Genomic DNA, 6000 nt, shown 5'->3' with positions numbered 1-6000 from the left:
GTTAGAAGAAACTCGGGAAGCTGCTCCTTTGTCAAAGTATCTTAAACACTTGGATTTGCTTCTGCATACCTTGTGCATATGGTTTCCTAGGAGGTCATGTTCCCTGGTGATCCATGACTCTCTCACAACTCATGGTTGACTCATGAAAAAAAGAAAGAAAGGAGAGAGAAAGAGAGGGACAGAGGAAGGAAGAAAGAGAAAGAGAAAGAAAGAAGTGATAGGTTAGGGAAATACAAGATTAGATTAACTCAGGACTAATGAGTTTATAATCCATATTTTGCAGAAAACTGTGCTCTAGCTAGGTAGAGATTTTAAAGAGCTACATGACATGAAATGCTTTGTTTTGTTTTAAAAAATAAACAAGTTCTATAGGCAGCAATCTCTCTGACCTCAGCCACAACAACTTCTTCCTAGGAACATCGCCAAAGACAAGGGAAGCAAGGGCAAAAATGAACTATTGGGACTTCATCAAGATCAAAAGCTTTTGAACAGCAAATGAAACAGTCAACAAAACCAAAAGACAACTCACAGAATGGGAGAAGACATTTGCAAATGACATTATAAGATAAAGGGCTACTATCCAAAATCTATAAAGAATTTATCAAACTCAACACCCAAAGAACAAATAATCCAATCAAGAAATGGGCAGAAGACATGAACAGTCATTTCTGCAAAGAAGACATCCAGATGGCCAACAGACACATGAAAAAGTGCTCCATATCACTCGGCATCAGGGAAACACAAATCAAAACCACAATGATATACCACCTCACACCAGTCAGAATGGCCAAAATTAACAAGTCAGGAAATGACAGATGTTGGCGAGGATGTGGAGAATGGGGCACTTCCTACACTGTTGGTGGGAATGCAAGCTGGTGCGGCCACTCTGGAAAACAGCATGGAGGTTCCTCAAAAAGTTGGAAATAGAGCTACCCTATGACCCAGCAATTGCACTACTAGGTATTTACCCTAAAGATACAAATGTAGTGATCTGAAGGGGCACGTGCACCTGAATGTTTGTAGCAGCAATGTCTACAAAATCCAAACTATGGAAAGAACCTAGATGTCCATCAACAGATGAATGGGTAAAGAAGAGGTGGTATATATATATATATATACAATGGAATACTATGCAGCCATCAAAAGAAAGGAAATCTTGCCATTTGTGACAACGTGGATGGAAAGGTATGGATAGAGGATAGAGGGTATTATGGTGAGCAAAATAAGTCAATCAGAGAAAGACAATTATCATATGATCTCTCTGATATGAGGAATGTGAGAGGCAGAGTGGGGGGTTTGGGGTCAGGGAAGGAAAAAATGAAACAAGATGGGATTAGGAGGGAGATAAACCAAAGGAGACTCAATTTCTCAAAACAAACTGAGAGTTGCTGGGGGGTGGGGGGTAGGGAGAGGGTGGTTGGGTTATGGACATTGGGGAAGGTATGTGCTATGCTGTGAAGTGTAAACCTCATGATTCACAGACCTGTAGCCCTGGGGCAAATAATACATTACATGTTATTAAAAAAAATTAAAATAAACAAAGTTTTGTTCAACTTAGTTTACTGCAGGCTTCAAAAGGGTTACTGGCTCTTCTGAAAGTTGGGCTTATTTGAAAAGTGAGAGAGTCCTGAAAGTGATGTCTTCAGTTGGTTCATCAAAGTCCCACGTGATGACGGGGATAAACTCCAGCACAGGGTTTATGTTCGTCTTTGCAGTGTTATTAAATCTTTTTGCTCAAGTTCTTTTAGTTTCAGGTCAGAAACAGTACCAGATCCTTACCACAAGAGGGAGCAGGACCATGAAGAATTAATAGGTTGCTTCGGAGCTGGAGATAAAAACAGGGTGAGTGCAAGTGAGATAAGATCAGCCATGGAGACAGAAGTTATTCCTCAAGTGATAGCCCATTCTTGCAGTTGTTTACACCAAAATTCAGAGTCAGCCTTGACTTTTCTAACTTCCCAACGTATTAAGCTTGTTCCTTTTCTCTGTTACTTTGACGGGCCCTGGATTACCAGTTCTCAGAGGGAGCAAACATCTGATTTCTACACGCCCAGCGAGCACCGCGGAGTCCACACCACAGCTGGCTGCTTTGTACACGGTCTTCCAGGCTCTCACTCGCTGGGCCAGTATCACCCAGGCCGCGCACCGGGCAGCTGAGGGCCCCCTGCACCCCACAGCCTGCTGAAATTATTCAGAGTAGTCAATCCTAACCCTGCTTATCCTGCCTTGCCTGTTCCTTCCCTGCCCAGATCATAATAAAGGTTCCTGGACACCTTCTCCCCTGTTCCCTTATGACCAATAGTCAGCCTTCCTCGTGTGGCCTCCTCGCTGCACCCCCCCCCCCCCCTGGCCCCCAAGCCCCGTGCCAGCTCCACGGTGGTGCCCTCTCCTTTGGGAACGGTGAGTTCTAAGGAGCCAACTGTTCTCCAGTGGCACGTGTCTCCTGGTGTGCTGGCCTCACCATATCCAGATAAGAATAAAATACGGCTTTGAAAAGAACACCATATCTCGTCTCTACAAATTCTATTGTCTTCGGCTTTACGGTATGTCTGAGAGTCAGCCACTTCTTTGTCCCTTCTGTTTGCCTCCACCATCGTCTTGTCCTTCGTGCTGACACCTGGCCCCGCCCTCACTGCTGTCTGTTCTCCGCCGGTTAAGGGCCAGAGTGACAGTGACCCCGCGATAGGAGGAGAGCAGCTCTTCCTCCTCTTCTGTTCAGAGCGCTCCAGCGGTGGGCTCACAGCAATTACAATTTTTACAATGTTTTTGGAACCTATAGTAAACAAAGTTAGACAATGCTGGTTTGTTTTGAAAAACAGACTGAAGTATTTTATATCATCTCTTGATTTCCCATGACACTCTGAGTTAATCCCAAAGTCCTTACAATGGCTTTGAGGGGCCCCATCAGTCTGGATTCCTGCTCTCCCTTTGAGCACATCACCCAACCCTGTCCTCGCCAGCCACCCTGTCCTCTTGCTGTCCTTGGACCCTCCAAGCAAGTGCCCATCCCAGGGCTTGGCTCCTTGCAGCCCCTCCTGAGTCTGGAAATTTTCCCCAGGCCCCCCGATTTGTGCTCTCCTTTCCTCAGTGAGGGCTCCCCGATTTTGCCACTGCACACCTCTTCCGACACTCCTTCCCCCTTCCCTGTCCCGCAGTATTTCCCTGGCCAGTGTCCCCACCAGGTAGGGACTTTGTTCTTGTTCACTGCTGGGTTGTTCATGTGCTGTAATAGTGGCCGTTCGATGGCAAAGCTTAAGAAATCGATGTTGAGGCCACCCAGTCACCCCAAATCAATCAAATCTTAAAAAAAAAAAAAAGAAATCGATGTTGAACAGATAAGTAAACTGAGAACACAATTTTAAAATAAAGACTCTCTGGCCTAGTCATTCTCATCTCAAATATTTGGAGACTGTTTTGTACGTATCCAGTAAGATACACTGCTGGTTCCCAAAAGCCTGTCGTGTAAGTGGGAAGCGAGCTGGAGATTTCACTCATTCAGCAGTCTAGAATACGCAGCACACACTTTGGCATGGCCTCTCGGCCTCTGCGGGGTGCAGAGAAGGGGGACCAGTTAGGGTGGGTCCTGAGAGCCAGGCGAGCTGCCCCGGGCAAGGAGTCTTCACTGGGGACTTCTCAGAAGGAGGCAGGCTTTGGCTCTGCCCAGAACGTGGCATTCCGAAGCAGTAGAGCCATGGTTAGTGAGCCCGAGCCATGGGTCAGACACAAACTTTTTCTTTCTTTTTTTTTCTCCAGGTGACATTATTAGAGCAATTTTACAAAAATTGTAAAATTTACAAATTTATGAATAAAGAAACAGAGGCACAAGGAAGTTATGTCGCACAGTTAGGGCACGACAGAGCTGGGTTTTTCAACCCAGGGTGATTGCCCAAGCTCTCTTAACTGTTACGACCCGCTCTGTCCCCATCCTTCGTGGGATTTAGTGACTGCTTATGGAGCACCAGCTGTTACAGATCCATCAGTGAATCAAACAGACTGAAATCCACACCCGCCCGCAGCCGACAGTCCAGTGGGAAGAGACCATAAACAAACGTGATCGATCACTAAATGAGAGAGTAGTTAGAAGGTGATGGGTGATATGGAGAACAAGGAAGGAAGGCAAATTGGTTTGGGGATTCTGGAAGTCAAGGGGTTACAGTTTATGTGGCGTGGGCAAGGTAGACCTATTTCAGTGAGGACTTGAAGGTGGGAGGCAGGCAGGCAGCTACCGGGGAGGAAGACATGCCCAGGTCCCTAGAAGGGCAAGAACCCAGCATTTCAAAAAACACAAGGAGGTACAGGTGACTGCCCTGGAGGAAGGGGAGGGAGGGGGCACAGCACGCATCACTCAGTGTCTTCAATCCCAAAGCACCCCTGTGCAGCAGGGTTTATCCCCATTTGCTGGAGTGCAACCTAAAGCCTAATGTCACGTAGACAGTGGCAAAGCTGATTAAAGCCAGGCTGACTCAAAAGCAAACAATCTGATTAAAAAATGGGCAGAGGACTTAAATAGACATTTTTCCAAAGAAGACATCCACATGGCCAACAGACACATGAGACAATGCTCAACATCACTAAGCATCATGGAAATGCAAATAAAACCACACTGAACGGTCACCTTGCACCTATCAGAAGGGCTAGGATCGAAAAGATGAGAACAAAAATAACTGTTGGCAAAGATGGGGAGAAAAAAAACCCTCATGTATGGTGGGAGTGTACATTGGTGCAGCCATTATGGAATAGAGTTTAGACATTCCTCCAACAATTAACACTAGAAATACCCAATGATCTCGCAATTCTACTTCTGAGTATGTATCTGCAGAAAACCAAAACACTAACTTGAAAAGACACATGCGCCCCTCTGTTCATTCCAGCATTATTTACCATAGCCAAGATATGGAAACAACCTCAGGGTTTACAGATTGTAGAATGGATAAAGAGGAGGTGGTGTGTAGACACTGTGGGACGCTACTCAGCCATCAAGAAGAACGGAATCCTGGTACTCGGGACAGCAGGGATGGACCAAGGGCCTATTGTGTGAGGTGAAATCAGTCAGACAGAGAAAGACAAATACCATTTCATTTCACTTATGTACAGAATCTAAACACACCCACACCCAAAAAACAAAACAGAAACAAATTCATAAATACAGAGAACAAACTGGTCTTTGCCAGAAAGGAGAGAGTAGGGGATGGGGAAAATAGGAAAAAACAAAAATGCAAAGCAAAAAACCAGTCTGCCTGTAGAGCCCAGCTCCTCTCCAGCACATGGCCGTCCCAGGGCCACCAAGGACTCACAGGAACTGTGAAGCCTCGTCACTGAGGGAGCTTCATGTGGTCGGGGTGAGGACTGGGAAATGAGATCCAGGCAGAGGAGGCTGGGAGCTCTGGATCCGGGCAGAATTTGGTGAGAATTTGGTGGCAGCTGGTCTGGGTGTCCCATGCATTGGCTTAAGGAGAGACCACAATCTGTGAGATCCGTTGATTGGTTGGCTAAGCAAATGATCAAGGGAGAGGAAGATTAAAAATGTTAACGATGGCCTTAGCACGTGAAGGGCAGGAGGAGAGAGGAGCGCCCACCATCGTGGTTAAGAGAACAGCCTAGAGCCGAACCTATACTGTGCCTCTACTACTTCCATGACTACTACTTAATTGCAAGTTACTTAACATCCCTGTGCCTCAGTTTTCCCTTCTGTAAAAGATTAATAGCAGGGGACGCCTGGGTGGCTCAGTTGGTTGGATGACTGCCTTCAGCTCAGGGCGTGATCTTGGAGTCCCGGGATCGAGTCCCACATCAGGCTCCCAGCTCCATGGGGAGTCTGCTTCGCTCTCTGACCTTCTCCTCGCTCATGCTCTCTCTCACTGTCTCTCTCTCTCAAATAAATAAATAAAATCTTTAAAAAAAAAAAGATTAATAGCAGTACTCATATCATATGGCTGAAGAATTAGCATCTAAACATTTAAAACTGCCTTATAAACTCTACATGAATGTATCTCTATAGAA

The sequence above is a fragment of the Neovison vison genome, chromosome 11, assembly GCF_020171115.1.
Source record: "Neovison vison isolate M4711 chromosome 11, ASM_NN_V1, whole genome shotgun sequence".
NCBI lineage: Eukaryota > Metazoa > Chordata > Mammalia > Carnivora > Mustelidae > Neogale > Neogale vison.
Note: the sequence above shows the minus strand (reverse complement) of the source record.